General features: G+C 31.6%; 1 protein-coding gene across 2 annotated transcripts in view; it reads right to left on the bottom strand.

Annotated features, from left to right (window-relative positions):
- Nucleotides 1–18868, bottom strand: part of TWSG1 (twisted gastrulation BMP signaling modulator 1) — a 71726-nt gene that overhangs the window by 49164 nt on the left and 3694 nt on the right. The window lies entirely within an intron of this gene.

Below are 18868 nucleotides of genomic sequence, written 5' to 3'. Positions count from 1 at the left end.
GTATTTCCACAATTATCATGCTGCACAAGAAAAATCAGATTAAAAAGAAAAAAAAGAGAAAAAACAAAATGCAAACAAACAATGAAAAAAGTGAAAATACTATGTTGTAATCCACATTCAGTCCCCATAGTCCTCTTTCTGGATGCAGATGGCTGTCTCCATCATCACTGAAATGGCCTGAATCACCTCATTCTTGCAAAGGGCCAAGTCCATAAGACTGACCGTCCTATAATCTTGTTGTTGGTATGTACAATGTTCTCTTTGTTTTACTCATTTCACTTAATATCAGTTCATCTAGGTCTCTCAAGATCTTTCTGAAATAATTTTGCTTATTGTTTTTTATTTAACAATAATAACATACCATAACTTATTCAGCCATTCTCCAACTAATGGGCATCCATTCAATTTCCAGTTCTTTGCCACTATAAAAAGGGCTGCTACAAATATTTTTTGCATATGTGGATCCTTTTTGCTTTTTTATGATCTCTTTGGGATATAGAGCCATAGCCCTTTGGGCATACTTCCATATTGCTCTCCAGAATGGTTGGATCAGTTCACAACTCCATCAACAATGTAATATAGTAGGACTAAAGAATCTTAAAAGAAATTTTTCCATATTATGTTTTTATTATGAGAAACAGGATTTCATTTTATAATTCATTATCTTGCCCATTCCAAAATAATAATAGCACAAGAGCAAAACAGACTCCTTAATTTCTAAAAACTAGTAGTTTGGTCTAAAGTTCTACCTTATGTCCATCAGATTGTAAACTTGATTTAAAAAAATGACATGTTGAAGGAGCTTCAGGAAAGCAGGTATATTGATGCACTTCTTAATTTAATTTAATTTTAAACAATTAAAAAAATTTTTTTAGAGATGTTATGTGTTCCTCTTTTTTTCTGATTATACATGTACATTAAATTTTTAAAAATACACATTTCTTTATGAAAATGTTGGGAGAGAAAAATCAGAACACAAGGGAAAAAACATGAGAAAAAAAAGGAAAAAAGTTAACATAGCATGTGTTGATTTATATTCAGTCTCTATAGTTCTTTCTCTAGATGCAGATGGCATTTTTTGTCCAAAGTCTATTGGGATTGCTATAGATCACTGAACTACTGAGAAGAACCAAATTTGTTATCGCTCTCCTAATTTGCTTGTGGTATCATCCTTTACAATCAAATCATGTACCCATTTGACCTTATTTTGATACAGGGTGGGAGATGTAGGTTTATGCTGTGTTTCTGACATATTATTTTCTAATTTTCCCAGCAATTTTTGTAAAATAGTGAGTTCTTATCCCAGAAGTTAGAGTTTTGGATTTTATCAAATATTAGATTATTATAGTCAGATTATTGTTGTCATGTGTATCTAACCTATTCCACTGATCCAACACTCTATTTCTTAGCTATATCAAATGGTTTTGATAACTGCTGCTTTATAATATAGTTTTAGGTCTGGTACTGCTAGGCCACTGTTCTTTGTGTTTCTCCTCCATTATTCTTGCTCTTTTGTTCTTCCAGAGGAATTCTGTTATTTTTTATAGCTCTGTAAAATAATTTTTTGACAGTTTATTGGTATGGCATTGAACAAGTAGACCAATTTAGGTAGAATTGTCATTTTTATTATATTAGCTCAGCCTGCCTGTGAGCAACTGATATTTTTACAATTGTTTAGATTTGTGTGAGAAGTGTTTTATAATTGTGTTCATGTAGTTCCTAGGTTTGTCTATTAATACACTTTTGATGAAGCTGTGAAGTGATTCAGTCATTCTGGAAATCATTTTCGAACTATGCCCCAAAACTTACTAAATAATAAGTCAATATATATTTATTAAGCACTATGTGCATACTATGTACCAAGTACTATGTTGTATATTGGAAATATAAAGAAAGGTAAAACACATACCCTGCTCCCAAGAAATTCACAAGGAATATAGTGAAACTATATGCAAACAATCATGTACAAATAAGATATGTACATGGTAAATTAGAGATAATATACAGAGAAAAGGCACTAACCTAAAGAAGGACAGGTAAAGGTTTTTTGTGGAAGATGGGATTTTGGGTGGGACTTAAAGGAAGACAGAGGGACCAAGAGGTCTCAGAGAATGAGGTGGAGAGAATTCTCACTATGGAGAACAGACAGTATTTTAAACATCAAAAAGATTATTTGATCCTACAGTTGAAAAACAGCTACTAGAGTTTACTGAATAGAGGAGAAGTAATATGGACAGATCTAAATTTTAAGAAGATCAATCTGACAACTGGAGGGAAGGATGTAGTGGAGTAGGGGAGGGACTTGATGCAAGGAGACCAATTAAAAGGTTATTGTAATAGTTGAGGCATGAGGTAAGAAGGACTGGGTGCAACAGGGTATTGAGAACATCAGAATCAGAACTTAGAAGTGATAGGACATGACAACACATTAGAGATATGGGAAGGGAGTGGTCAGAAAAACAGAAGAATCAAGGCTCAGTTCCTTCTGACTACAAGGCTGGTGTTCTATCCATTGTACCATCTAACTCTCTCCCATGCTTGTTAATTTTTTTAAATGAAAGAAAAATTTAAATAGTTCATTAAGATATAAAATAAATCTAAAATTCTACTGAGCTATCCTCATTTTAAAAGGAATGTGAATTTCATATTTTATAGAAAGGGATATATATATTTTGTACTTGAAAAGCAAAATGTTAATCTTTTACATTTTGATAGAAGTAATTCTCTTATGACCAAATACTTTAGGTTAATCCCTCATCATCTTCCATAAATCTTCTGAGTTATACAACTTTTCAAGTATTCAAAGATATGCTGCTGCCAAAATATTTCATCAATCCTATTTTAGTAAGTAGTGCATTAGCATATTAGCATATTTAAATTCTACTGTTTTAGTCTGAATTATTATTCAGTTTAAAGAATATTTTTAAATTCTCTGTTCTAAGTATTAGCAAAAATGTCACTTTCTGCCATTAAGAAAAAAAGCTCTTGTATTTTAAATTATAGACATAAAATTTGTACTTTTTAATTTATGTGCTTATATTTTAATTGAGAGATAGCTCAACTACATAATATCTAGAGAGTAAGCTCTGAAATCTGGAAGACCTGATTATAAGACTCATCTTTGATATATACTATGTAATATCATTTAACTTTTTAGTACTCTTAAAAAACTTTATTGCATTAATTAAAGAAACAAACATCAGTAGGAACTCTATGACAATAAAAGTCCATTCCCTATTCCTAATTATCTCCAGTTAATCAAAAGAAAAATCATTGCAATAAATTTCTCTAAGACAGTTCTGATATTTAAGACATAGAACTGAGTGAAGTAATCAAGAATGATGGCCATTTTCCAAAAGCTAAATGGAAAAGTATTAAATGGTCATTTTTTTTTTTTAGAAATCGAGTTTCCTTATCTTTTTGATCTATTTTCCACATTATTTCTTTGTGTTATGAGATACTTAACATTAACTTTATTTTAATATTTCCTGTTGCTCCATTAAATAACTCGCTTCTATTTGGTCTATTCTAATTTTCAGGCAGTTTTTTTCCTTGGGGCACTGTTTTATACCTCTTATGCCAAACAATTAATTCCCCTTTCTTTTCTTTCTTCCATAGCAAGACATCCTCATCACATTTATGAAAAATATTTTAAAATTCTTTTTAAATGCTTGCTTCATCTCTTCCAGGAATTCCAACTGAATTTGTGCCCAAGTTATGTTATTCACTAAGGCATTGCTTACAGATGTTTTGGAGTCATTCTCTTCTTTTGTGTTTTGTACAATGAGCGTTTCTGCCACCAAAATAGTTCATTGTAGTGTAATCCCTTTTCTCCTTTGTGAAATCCCTGATTTTGGATTTGACATTAGGTTAGTTTCTGCCACATTTCTGAAAGTGAAGGTCTATACTGGTCCTGTAGTGCTTTCTTAAGAGAATAGATCTCTATATTCCAGGATCTCAGGGGCAGGTTGGGGACCTGTAATCTTTTAGGGTTTCAAAAAATGTTCTAATGCAAAGCAAAGTCTGTTAACTACTGTAGCTCCCCTCCTAAACTCTTCCTCACCTACTATCAGAACCCTGCAAACTCTGACTTAAGTTTGGGTCTCTGGAAGATTAGACTTCTGTTCAACTGTATCCCTATCAGTAAACTGAAAAGTTCTGTTGGTTCAGAGTAGCAGAATTGTAGATTTCCTTAATCTAGTATTCCCATTTCAGTTATTTCTTTGCAGCCTGGGCTAAATATTTTATTTGAGATAGGGTTATTTTAATACAGTCTAAGCTACACCATTACTGCTGCTGAACTTCTTCCTTTCTCAGTTTTCCTTCTTCAGACTGCCATCCTACACACAGATCCTCTTCTTACTCTGTTGTGGATCTATGACCCAGAAAAGGGTTGTGAGAAATTCTATGATTCTGACATAGATGGTGGTGGCAAAAGAACAATGGCTATAAAGACTTATTCCCATTCTGTAGTGGAAATAGAACTGTATATATAAAATTAGAATCCTTGGGTTCAAATCCCAGGGTGGCTATTTAGTGTGTGCCCTTAGCAGTCATTTAACTTTTCTGGGTATTGGTATCTTTACTTATAAAATGAGGGGGATGAATTAGAGCAGCTAAGTAAAGTAGTGAAGAGAGTGCTCGACTTGGAGTCAGGAAGACTTAAATTCAAATTCTGTCTCAGACACCCTGATCAAATCATCACTTAACCTCTGTCTGCCTCTGTTTCCTATTATGTAAAATCTCCCAGGTTTGTTTTGAGGATCAAATGAGGAAGCTGATATTATTTGCTATGATGTGATGTCAACAATCAGTTTTAGCACTAAATTTATAATTTATAAAGTTTTAATCAATGAAGTTAGGAACTTGAATAGTTTTTAGTAAAGCTAGCTATAATAGATCTCCAGTAATTATTGAAAAGGAAAAGAAAGGTATATATATAATTCTCAACTATGACTTTAGAACAAGAATTTTTAACCTCTTTCTATGTCACAGAGTCTTATGGCAATCTAGTAAAGCCTGTGGACATCTCAGAATAATGTATATAAATACACAAAATAAAATACATAAGATTACAAGAGAAATCAATTATACTGAAATACATTTATTAAAATACTAAAACATACATATCCATATCCACCCATCCATAAAACGAAAACCAAAGTTATTGATCCCAGGCAAGGATCCTTTTTCCAGAATCTAGAACATGTTATTAAGAGGAAGATTAAGGAATATCATAGCTTGATCAAGAACAAGTTATACCAGGCTAACCTTCTTTCTTTCTTTTTTTTTTTTTTGATAGTTACTAAACTGGTCGATCAGGGAAATGATGTAGACATATTTTACCTAGTTTGGGCAATCCTCACTCAGGATATTCCTATGGAAAAGAAAGGGATGTTGACTATATGATGGTGCTACTAGATGGATTTAAATATGGCTGAATGGTTGAATACAAAAAATCCAACATCAAACTGAAGTTTCCCATGAAACATCCCAGGGATTTGAGCTTGGCCTTGTACTATGTAACATGTTGATCAATTTTTTAGAAAAAGCTAAACACAAACTTAGCAAATCGGCTGACAATACAAGCAAAGAAGCCTATTTAACACATGAGATGCCAGAGTCAAGACTGAAAAGTATCTTGATAGGCTAGAACACCAGACTATGAAAATTCAATCCAATAAGGTGAAATGAAAGATTTTGTAACTACAAAATGGATAGATAGGAGTTTATTTGAAAAATATCTAGAGCTCTTAGTTATTTTAGAACTTTTTCTAGAAACTGCCACTTCCTCAAATCTAGTCATGGCTCCACTCTTGGATCATTTCCGCACTACCAGAAATGTGATTTCACATCTTACCTTGGAGAGTTGAACTTTTTGCTTTATCTAGTTAGGAACCAGGTATCTACAATAGTTCTACTTCCTATAGCTTTATAGGAAACTCTTTTTTTTTTTTTTTAAACAGTATCACTTTTTATATGTTGGCTTTCTTTATTACAATGAAAGCTCCTAATAAGGGAAGAGGTAATTGGAAAGAAGAGAAAATAAGATTTTGTTAATTAGATCTTTAAAAAATAGGCTAAGCTCTTTTCAGGACCAAACACACTATGATTGCTTTCTTCCCCTCCTCACAGTGCCTTCCTTCTAATGGCATCTTTCTCTTTACTCTGACTTTGGTTAGTCTAACAATATGCTCTTCCAACTATTTCATATTTATCATTCCTGGTATTTATTGTATTCCTTCATTTTTGCATGTAATCTCTTCCTCTAAAAAAAAATTAAATTAAAAAAAAGAAATAAAGCCCCCACCCCCAAAACCCAAATCCTAAATGAGTCATGTCATAAATAACCCCATATTTATGGAAATTCACTATATTTTCATCATTTTAAAAATAATATTTTTAAAATGAAAAACATAGAATATAAGCTTCTTTCAGACAAAATTGCCTGTTTGCTTTCATTTAATATTTCTAGTGCTTAGGACAATAACTAACATATAATAAGCATTTAATAAATGTGCCATTTATCTGTCTACACCCTTAAGAGTCAACAGTGTGAATGATGGCAAATTTCAGTTGTATAAAAAGAGACATCGTATACACAACTGGAGAGATGGTATTACCCTTAATTTTACTTTGTATTCTACATTGGTTGTACCAGATCTTCTTAAATACCCTGTTCAATTCTAAGCATATCATTGTTAATACAGAGTAACCAAAGGCCAGGAACTAGGATGGTTAACAGCTTTGAGTTCTTTAACCCTGAGATTTTGATTCTAGAGAGGTCATTGAATTTTTCAAAATGTGTACAAGTTGAGCATAGGTTCTATGTACATTATGCTAATTTGAATTTGCAAGGCTGTATATAACATTTTACCAGAAGAGCTACAGTTTTTTTTCCCCTTTTCCCACCTCTCCCTCAACAATTAGCTTAAGATGCTTCATTCAATATTCTAAATAACATAAAATTAATGACAATTTAATAACTTTTATTATAAAATCTGATACTTTAAAGAAGTAACCATTTATTTTACTGTCATGTATCCGTCCTTTAAAAAATTTTAATCAAAGGTGTGTGCAATAGAATAAGATTAATGCAAACGTAAGTTTAAGAGAAACTGCCTGAGAGCTGCCTGAACATGTCTTGATGATCTAACATTAAAGGGGATGTTTGTACACCCTCTTAATGGATGTGCTGTGCTTTGACATTTCAGTGGGAGTGAAATGTTATGGTAATATACTTAATGATTTATAATTTAGTGATTATCTCCCAAAGTAAAAGGTTTTAAGAACAAAGAGAAAGTTAGAAATTGATAGGTAATTTATATCTTCAGTATTATATTAGTGAAGACAAAGATTAAAGTTTAGACTGCTGAAGACTGGCTGCCAGGCAACAAAGATGATATTCCCATTTCTCTTCTTCCACTTTGCTAAAGTAAAGAAGCAAGAAGGCTGACATTTTTTTTTCTTCAGAAAGTAGAAATTTAGTTACAAAAAGAAACTGCTTCAGTAATTAAATTATTTCTTATTGGTGTGAATATTCCCTTCACTTTCCACACCTTTTTATGAAGTTATGTTGTTTGATTTTTGACTGGATCTGAGAAAAGCTCCTTGGGAGATACTTTCTCTGCCAATGCAGAGCCTAGTGCCAAACTTAATGTTTTTAAATGTTCAATGGGTTCTGACAGGTTCAGTGACTTGACTTGAGCCACAGAACCAGTATGTCAGTAGCAGGACTTGAACCCATTCAATAACTCCCATGGATTCCCTCCAGCATAAAGATTTAAAAAAAAAAAAAAAAAAAAAGATCTGCGTGGCTTTTAAGGCACTTCACCACCTCTTCCTGACTTTCCAATTTTCTTATACTTTAACCTATTCACGGACTCCACAGTCCCTTCTGGCTGTTTTCACACTTCACATTCTACCTCCCAGATTTCATGTTTTTTCACTGCCTATTCTTCTCCCTGGATATCTCTGTCTTCTCACTTTTGAATCTCAGCTCAAATTCTACCTTTTGCAAGAGATAATTTCTCATATTCCTTCAATTCTAGTGCTTTCCTCTGAGATTACCTCCAATCTACTGTGTGTGTGTGTGTGTGTGTGTTATTTATATATAAGTTTGTTGCATATGGTCTTTCTCATTAAAATGACAACTCCTTGAAGACTAGATAGAAAGCATATAACCGAATGAAACCTTCTTTTGCATAAGAGGAAATAAACTACAGAAAACATGTCTAATTACTGGGACCCTTTTCAATATCTACAAGCTTTCTTTGACCCAGTTTTCATTTCAGTCTGAAATGGGTATCTCAAATCGAATCCTCTGATCATCATTTCTATCTAAACTGATATCCAGAAATGCAACTGGAATTAAATTTCTTAAAAAAGTAAACTTCTAATATATCAATGTAGGTATCGTCAATAAAAGTGGTTAAAACATAAAACTTTTCTGCACAAAAATGAAAGGACAAAAAGATAAGGGTGTAGAATGTAACCATTCAACAAAATTAGTACAAAGTTGAAACAATGAATTTTGTGTATAATTAGTAATAATTAACATGGGTAGCTCAAGGAATTCATGCCTAAGTATTCACTTTATATGTTATTGAAAGTAAATATCAATAAAGTGTGATGATCATAAGGATATCTGGAAAATAAGCTTTTAAAAAAATTTTGTAGAGACAATAAAAATAATAGCTAACAGAGATGCCTCTATATTAATAAGGAAATTTTAAAAAATATCTTTTTACTAAAAAGTTGCAAGTGAGTCAGTCAACAAATATTTATTAAGCCCTTACCATATGCAAAGCAAAAAAAAAAGTATAAAGAGAGGCAAAAACACTAGCTGTCCTTAAAAACTTTACATTCTAAAGGAGGAAACAAAAGGCAAGTAGCTGTAAATTAAATTATACACAAAATGGGCAGAAAGTAATCTTTGATGGGAAGGTAATCAATGATTTAATCTGAATTTCTCAAATTGGTATTCTAAGAACAGATACTTACAAAAACCAACATCAAGTCTTTATTAATTGTCCTAATAAATATCATAGTTTGTGTTCCTTTAGTTTAAAAGGATCCTAGAGGGATTTATATTTTTTAGGTTCAAGACTTAGCATTTTTATTTGGCTTTCTCATTATTTCCCACCTATTCTATAATATTGTTCAATATTCCCTTTTTTGAGGCAATTTTTTTGTTTCTTTTTTAAAAGTTTTAAAATTTTTTTTGTTTTTCACAATTGGTTATTTTCAAAATATATGCAAAGATAGTTTTCAACATCTACCCCTGCAAAATCTTGTGTTCCAAATTTTTCTCCTCCCTTCTCCCCACCTTCCTTCCTAATATGTTAAACATGCACAATTCTTCTATACATATTTCCACCTTTATCATGCTACACAAGAAAAATCAGATCAAAAAGGAAAAAAAATGAGAAAAAAATCAAGGAAACAACAACAAAAAAGGTTAAAATATTATATTGATACACATTTGGTCCCCATAGTTAGAGGGTTTTATAAAAGTTATGTTCCTAACTCATTAATGGTTAGATTTGGTCAAATTAAGTAAATTAACCTTTGATGCTGTCCCATAGTACCAAATCATTGTGCATTAATCCTAAGGATTAATGAACATTTTAGGAGTTTGGGCTCATTATATTTGGTATTACCAACAGCTATATCAATGATAAGAATTAAACCCTATTTCAACTTTTGTGCAACTTAAAGGAATTTTCTTTTCCAGTAATCTATACAAAACTTTTGTATCCTGCTAATATGCAGTCACTACAGCAAAACATACCTGGCATGTGAAACAAATTTTAGTTCAGATTAATTAAAAGACTGGTTAGCTGGGAGTTACTCTTTCCTCATTAGTATTCTGAATATTTTCACCACCAGTCTGTTCCCTTTCCATGTCTTTTTTCTGACTTCAACTTATTTATCACAGTCTTGAGCTCTCCTCAGACTACTTCTGTTCTGGTTAGCGATAGCATCAATGTAGCTAAAAGCACAAAAATCTGTACCATGAGAAATATGGAATATGGATGTGACTCAAGCTAATGTATTGAGTGCCAGATAATAGGGACAATTATTTCATTGTAATTAATATAAAGTTTCATCCTGTACAAAACTGTGTGGCCAGTTAGCCAGAAATATAATACTAAAATTTGAGCAAAATGTTATTAACTTTGTTTAAGACTCAGCAAGTTTTCATATTTATTTTAAGAAAATTTATTTTGGGGTTACTAGTTAAAATTCTAAAGAAGAATCTTATTTATATCATGGAGCTGAATATTATTAATTATTTCCACTTTTCCAACTTTTGCCAAGATTTGAGAAGTTTACCAGTATGTTATTAAAACAACCATGCTGAAAAAATGTTTATTTAATTTAAAAGAACACAAAAAGATTCTTCAAATTCAAAAATTTTAAAGTTTTCTAAAATATGCTGTAAGAATAAGTTTCTATGTACTTTTTTCCAAACATGAAAAAAATATAAATTTATTACCTACTATACACTACCTGATTCATAGTGTTCAAATTCCTTTAAAAAAATACAACTAAATACACACATGAACCTCAGTTTCTATCAAAGCAAACAAATGCAGAATACACAATGATGCAACCAAAAATAATTTAAGTAACTTCATATCATGTTACTGCTAAAGAATATTAATTATCAGCAAATTAGTATGTTGTCACTTCTATTTATTATATTCTTTTATTTTATCAAGTAAGGGGGAGAATCCAAACATTTAGTCTTTGTGTAAGAAAAGATAAACATAAATATAATTATACTTCTCTGATCAAACAACATTATTTTGCTTATCAACTACCCATAATAAACAATAGCTAAACAAATTTTAAGTTAAGAAAAGAGTTGTCAGGGTAGTAAAAAATACACTATCTAATTGATTTTGATGGATGTTGAGTGGTTGGTATGGAAACCTCAACTTATATAACACAATATATTATATTGATAATATAGCTAAACATCAATTAACTTGTAAATACATATTTACTTGCACCAACATAGGTTGTAATTTCTCTATAACTTACAGATTGGTCTTTGTGAGCTTCTCACACCCTGAATTCAACATAGCTTTTAATTTCTGCAAACTAAGCTAGCCAGACCAGTCCTCAGGAAAAAAATCATACATTTCCTAACTAAGCCCATAAAGCCTAGGCCGAATATAATAGGTAAGCCCAAAAGGTATCCATTTCTTTTATAAAACAAAAAATTTTAAAACAGTAACATCTATAAAGATAGTAACAATTTATTCCTCTCAACTTTTTATCTTTACATGACAATTTATAAAAAATCATGGTACAAAATTCTTAAATAACTTGCTTTCTTAACGAGAAATGATGAATTCTTTCTTCAAAGAGTTCTGAATGAGAAAATGAGAAAGAGTCTCGGACTCTGATAAATGTAACCCAACCCTATGCATTATGGGATAGTGCTGAACTCTTCTTTGGTAACGTTGATTTATTATATTGACTTATTATCTTTTATTTGGTAACACTGATTTATCATATTGACTTATTATCTTTAGATATTTATTCTTGATTTTTTCAACATTTTAAATTTACTTTAAACTTAAGTACAAAATAAGAAACTAAATGAATTGCCATGAACACAGCAGTACACAAAAAAGGATTCAATATAAAGCAATAAATTTCCATTTCAAGAAAATCCATTATAAATAATACATAATGTTTTCAAAGTTGTCCAGTTTTTCTTTGCTTCCTTGAAGGTTTTCTTTTTTTTCTCTACTGTTCACTTTTTACTTTATTTTCCCTCCTTCCCCCAAAGAAGGCTATATTATATATATACCCTCTACATATACATATTAGCATCTTCTTTTGTAAATTAGTTCATCAGTCCTACACCATAGCAGTATCTAACCCAATTATATTCTCAGAGCTATCTATGAAAGTTCTTTCCCCAATTTTCTATATTCTTTCTATTCTTGCATAAAAGTATCCACTTTACATTTCAACAATGCACATATAACACAGTTATATCTGATAATACTGAATCTGCTTCCTTTATATCTTTCCCCTTGCACTCCCTTTGTTTGAATTTTTTGAATTTTGTTCTTTTAAATGAACTCTTTTTACTTTTTCTAACTCAGTAAAATAATTTTTAGTAATTTAATTGGAGCGAATTACATATTAATGAAGTAAAAATGTCATTTTTGTATTATATTGGTTTTACATACCATGAACAATAAATACCACCTCAATTATTTAGATATCTAACGTTATCTTTTTTGGTGGGTGTGGGACAGTTTGGGGCTAGGAAGGAAGGAAGGCAAGGCAACTGGGATTAAATGATTTGCCCAGGGATATATAGCTAGTAAGTATTAAATGTCTGAGGCAAGATTTGAACTCAGGTTCTCTTGACTTCAGGGCTGATGTTCTATCCATTGCACCATCTAGTTGCCCCAAATTAACTTTTTTTTTTTTTAACATTTTAAATTTTATTTTAAACAAGTACAAAGTAAGAAAAGAAAAAATATATATAATAGAACATAAGGATTCAATATAAAGTGATAAAATTTCAAGAAAATCTAAAATAAATGCTATTAAATATAAGTATTATCTATAATAAATATAAAAGTGTTTCATGTTAATATTTATAAAGTTCCTGTCTCTGTTTTGTAAGGTATACTCTCAGATATTTTATATTAATTATTTTAAAACATCTAAAACAACAGTGAGTAATATGGCTGACACACAGTATATTTGCTATTATTCTCTTTTGATTAAATCTATTTTAGCTTTAATTTTGTCTGCTTATTAACTCTATTTTTTTAAATTAACAAATTCTACTCCTAACCTTTATTCTATGTTTGTGTATCTTTCATTTTAATGTTTCCTGAAAGCAATGTATTGTTGAATTTGAATTTTTAATCTGTATCAGTTTCCATTTTATGGTAAATTCATCCCATTCATACTCTAAGCTATAATTATTACTTGTATATTTTCTTCCTTCTTATTTTTTTTTACTATCCTCATCCTATTCCCATGTTTCCTCACTCTTCTGCTTTACTTCTACCATTATCTTGCCTTATTTCTTAACATACTCACTTCTCTAAGAATCCTTCCCTTATCCTCTCCCTCCTGATATTGTATATTGTTAATGTATTCCCTTGCCCTCTAATTTCTTTCTGAATTTAGAAGACTTTTATAAAATATTTTTAAAGTCCTTTTTAAGTTCTAAAAAAATTTTTTGTGCTTGGTACCACTTGACAAAAGGACTGGTTTTTTAGCTTTATTATATTTCTCTGAATACAAACTCAGATTTTCTTTAAACCCATAGTAGTTATATATGGTTAGATTCTTTCTCCTTTGCTTCCTCATTTTAATTTCTTTCTTTTTTTTTTTTTTTTTGTTTTTTTTTGGTCTTATTTTTAGCAAGAATTAGTGTGATCAAATTCTAGTCTGAAGATTTGGGAAATAATGCCCTAAGCCTCAGGTCCTTCTTCCAGTTATTTTCTAATATCTATCCCAGGCTCAATCTTGGGATCTTCCCTACACAATTAAACCTGGACTAAATTCCTATGCCCATTTGTTCCCTCCCTCCTAATTCCCCAGATCTCCCCTGTCCCATAAATGATTTTATTCCCTGCCATCCATGCCATGAGAGGGATTACAAATTACACCTTTCCTCTTTTCCCTGAAATTGAAACAAGGGACTCTGCTTTCCTGCAAATACCCACAGACAGACGGGACTTTTCTTACCTGCAGGGGTAACCCAATCTGACTCTGATCAGCAACACGAATGCCACAGTACAAAATCCTTCAATCTTCTACTCAGCCATCAGACCCCACACACAGATGTTGGGGCTGAGACTGCCTCCCAACCCCAGCTGCCCTCAGGGCTTGTTGTTTATGGATTTTGGAGAGTTGGCCTGGAGGCTTTGTACTTCACTGGGGCTGAACCTTTGACCCAGGAGGTCAGGTTTTTCCTGGGGTCTTCTTAGATTGTTTTAGAAGAACAATTGTTTTATCCTGACTTGTTTGTTTATGTAGTTCTACATTCCCTCATAGGCAAAGTACAGTCTTTTTCTGTGTGAGGGAAATTTAGAGAGCAGAAAGTTTTCTGACCTATCCTGTCATCTTCCCAGAATTCTCTCTACTCTGGATTTTAAAGATTTCCAGTCCTATATAAAGTGCTGCTGGTCTTCAAGAAAGATGACCTGAGTTCAAATTCCCTGCTGATAATTACTACCTATATGATGCTTGGCAAGACACTTACCCTCTGTGTCTCAAACAATTCCTTAGAACTTTCCAATTGAGTAAAGAGATGAATCTAAGCAAAAAAAGATGAATCTGAGTACTACTGGAGTGTTAGGAGCTCCTACACCAAGAGTTGATGTTGATGAAACCATATAAATGAAAAAAAATAAATAAATAAGGTTGCAACTACTTGATAAAAGAAAAACGGAAAAAAGGGACAAAGATGTAATATAGTTTACAAGACAAATAATGGAAGATAATCTGACAGGTCCTTCCTGAAACCATTTTTATAGATAGAAAATAGAGAATTCTTTACTGTATTGTATTGTAGGTACAAAACAACTAGATATTTCTTTTACAATTCAAATTATTAACTACATTAATACATTTTTCTCGAGAATAAAGACACAGGATTTTTAAACTGGATACCTAAGAATGCTAAATATTTCTGCTCAATAATTTAAAGTGGTCAATCAATATATTCCTTATGCCTACGTGTAAAAAGTAAAACAGTTAATATCTAGTTAAGGCATCTAAGCCATTTGAAAAAATATGATGGTTTGTTTTAGTCAAGGATATTCAATGAGCCATAAAAACTTCTTTCCTTAATACAAATAGAGTACTTTGATGTTGAGTACATGGAACAGGAGAAAAAAAGATTTAAGTTATGAGAGATTTCTAAAATAGAATTTGAAGTTTTTATAAACATTCCATTAAGAAGAGAATCCTCACACAATCTTATTTGTATAAGAAAACCTAGTTAAATGATCACAATGAGTTAAAGAATAAGTACATAAAACCAGATAACTAAATTTAGCTTTATACAACATTTAAAGTAAGACTTTCCTCTCCTTAGAAGCATAAAATAAATATTTATGCAAGGACCACCCTTAAGCATAGCAACTTATAGGAGTGGCAGTAACGACTCAAATTATGTTGTGAGTATACAAAGCTTCACTGACAGCACAAATATTCTAAAATATTGTGATGCTATTTTTTTCAACATTTCAAACCAAATTAAAACATCAACTAGTCTGTTGCAAAGTATTAGCTAGTTTTCAAAAGGAAAATCTAAACTCTTTATAATGCTGGGAGAACTTAAATTTAACTACTTGGCTTTATCTACCTCCCCAGAAGTGTCAGCATCACTAATGATGCCGCATGTACCAGGTTAAGTCCACCACTGTCCAGTGAGTTCATAGGATTATAGCTACAGAATTAGAAGGCAATCTAAATGGCTCAATATTCTTATTTTAGAGATAAGGAAACTGAGACCCAGAGAAGTTAAGTGATTTAGTCAAAGGTCATATACCTAGTAAATGTCAAAGCTGGGATTTCAATCCCCTATCTTTTGATTCCAAATTCAATGCACTTCTACTCATATATCATATTGACTAGGTTTTCTTATATGGATTTATAGTTATACAGAACTCCTTAGTTTTACATTTTCCATACTTACGTAGCTTCAAAGAGAATTAAGCTAAGTATTGATAAACATTTTTTAAATTCAAAAAACCTTTCTTATGAATACTCTCTCACAAAGCCAAAAAAAATTCAAAGTAAAAAAATTTTACACTAATGACAGGTGAATATGAATAGTCTCAAAAATAGCTTTTTCCTTAATGTGATTCCTTGTACTTTCATCTGACCATGGATAAATCTAATATTCAGAGAATTCACTTTTTTTTTTTAATAAAATAAAGTCTTATTATAAAGACCAAGACACAAAGCTGAGAAAAATTTATTTTCATCATTTTGAATTCAGCCATATATTTTCATATTCTCCATCTCAAGATGGGAATGAGAACCTAGGTAAATAAAAGGTTCAGTGAATATAGTTTTCCACTTGGACTCAAGAAAACCTGATTTCAAATCCTACCTCAAACATTTATTTGCTGTGTGATCCTGGTCAAGCCAAAGTCGTCTTCAGCCTCAGTTTCCTTATCTGTAAAATGGGGATAGTAATAACACCTCTTTATAGAGTTTTGTAAGGATCAAATGAGATAAAATATATTTGTATATGTATGTCTTTATATATACTAGCTATTATGTTATATATCACATAAACAATATTTTTATATAATGTGTTTATATATGTGTATATACACATACACACATCTCAGATATATTATCTCATTTAATCCTCACAACAAGTCTGTTAAGAATGTGCTATTATTATTCCCAATGACATACTCTATTTTAAAAAGCAGGGAAATGGTTTTTTAAAATTGGCATTTAAAAGGGATAAATTCCAGTTACCTGGAAAATAAATTTATGTAGAGTACCTTATTCTCCAACAATATTAAACCGTTGCTGTAATTAAGCAGAGTACCTATCTTTATCATCAAAACTGAAACAAAATTTATTATCAAACTGTAAATAAACAAAATATATTTAATGGAAAGAAAAGACTCATCTACATTTCCCTTTAACTGTTAAGCAAATAAAATCTTCCAACAATACACTTGTATTTATTATACCCCTGTCTTTGTTCTACTTCAGACATAATTATCACAAATTACAATGGTGATGGGAACATAAATGTCATTTTAAAAATTAAAGTTGAAAGGAAATTGGAACCTGATAAATTATAGACGCAAAGCATGTTAGTCTCTCTTGGAGTCAAGAAAATTTGTCTTTTATAATAATAGTGCTAAACAATATGTATTTGGGACAGTAATTTAGCCTCTCAGAACCAACAGACAACTTTACAAGCCCGTAAAAAACAGAGTAGTTGCCATCTATATCTATAGAGAAAGTTTCAATATGAGAATTCCCTACAATGATGAGATCGTAAGTCCAAATAAGTAAGTTTTTTAAAAAGTTCTTTAGAAAATAAATGATATGGGGCAGCTAGATGGCACAGTGAATAGAGCACTGACCCTGAAATCAGGAAGACCCGAGTTCAAATCTGAACTCAGCATTTACTTGCTGTATGGCCTAGGCAAATTATTTAACCTCAATTGCTCACCCAATAAATAAATAAACGATGTGTTTAAGTTATAGCAGATTGCTTGCAGTCTTAGGGAGGGAGAAAAAATTTGGAACACAAAATCTTACAAAAATGAATGCTGGAAACTATTTTTACATGTATTTGGAAAAATAAAATACTATTGAGAAAAAAAATGATGAAGGAATGGAAATGAAGGGCTTAGTAACTGCTAAATTGGAAAAGTAATGCTAATAAAGATAATTTTATTTGGTAACACTTCTGAAATGACCTAATAAAATAAAGAATACAGTTTAAAAAGAAACAGTATTCTAGGTCTAGAGACACAAAATCTCTACTATATCTTTTTGAATGGAAAAGCTTTGAGGACCAATGTACAAGATTTAACATCTTTCCATTTCCTAATCAGTTAACTTGTTAGTAGTTTATTATAACTGAAGTAGAAACCTCTCTGCCCTTTCCTCCCAGATTCTTTATTCACTCTTAATATTTCCTAGTATTGAAAAGTCCTATTCCCCGACCTATCTCTGAAAGGACATCTAGGAAAGGGGATAAGCAGGTTTCAAGTCAACAGTTTTGAATATACCTATATATTTCTAAAATACAAAACTTAAAAGCCCAATCAGTTTTGTAGATTCTACTTCTATGTCCTATCCTTTGTGTATCCTTTCTCTTCACTTACTCCTCTCTACTATAATAGGGCAAATTTTCATCGTCTCTTGCCTATCCTATTGCAATAACTTCAATTTGAACTCCAGGCTTGTGGTTTCTCTTTTTCAATCCATCTTCCACATACCTGCCAAAATAAGCTTTCTTAAAACATAAATTTCACTACTTTATTCCCTTGCTCAAGAATCTTGAATGGTACCCAGTTATATAAAAGATAAACCCCTTAGGTTTGAATATAAAGCCTCTAAAATCTAATTCTAGCCTACATTTCTAGTTTTTTTTTTTTTTTTTTAAAGACATTCTTGCACTCTACATTCCAACTAAGCTGGTCAACTTTCTGTTCCCAAAACTCAGTCCCAAACATAACTTTCCATTTCCTAATTCTGAATAAACAATCTTAAATGCTTGCTATGTACTCCCTCCTCCCCTTCATCTCAAATATTCCTGCTGCTATTCAGTCATGTCCAACTTTTCATGACCCCATTTGGGGTTTTCTTGGCAAAGATACTAGAATGGTTGCTATTTCCTTGTCCAGCTCATTTTACAGATGATGAAAGTAAGACAGTTACCCACACGGGTCTTCCTGGATCCAGCTCCAGCACTATCTAGTATGCTACCTACCTATCCTACCTTCCTTCAAAACCCAACTTGGAAAGTCTTTCCTTTATGCCTGCCTTTCTCTCTAAAACATTAGACATAGAAACGGTATTCCATTAGACTGTAAGCTCCTTGAGATTTGGGTATAATTTTTCAATCTGTCTTTGTATTCCTAGCAATTAGAATAGGACCTTGCACATTGTAGGTATTTTATGAAATGCTTCTTGAATTGATTAAAAGTTCAGCTCAGAAGAGACCAGCTTCTCTATGAAATACTTTCTGAGCTCTCTCTTTCACTCAAATTTTCCTAAGATATTTTATCCACATAGCTTTCCTTTATTCCTATCCAAGCTCACTTTGTGTTATCCTTATTTGTGTACATGCTATATATCCCATGATAGATTCTATGTC

This window comes from Antechinus flavipes, chromosome 1 (genome assembly GCF_016432865.1).
Source record: "Antechinus flavipes isolate AdamAnt ecotype Samford, QLD, Australia chromosome 1, AdamAnt_v2, whole genome shotgun sequence".
NCBI classification, from domain to species: domain Eukaryota; kingdom Metazoa; phylum Chordata; class Mammalia; order Dasyuromorphia; family Dasyuridae; genus Antechinus; species Antechinus flavipes.
This window is presented reverse-complemented; position numbering and strand designations above follow the sequence as displayed.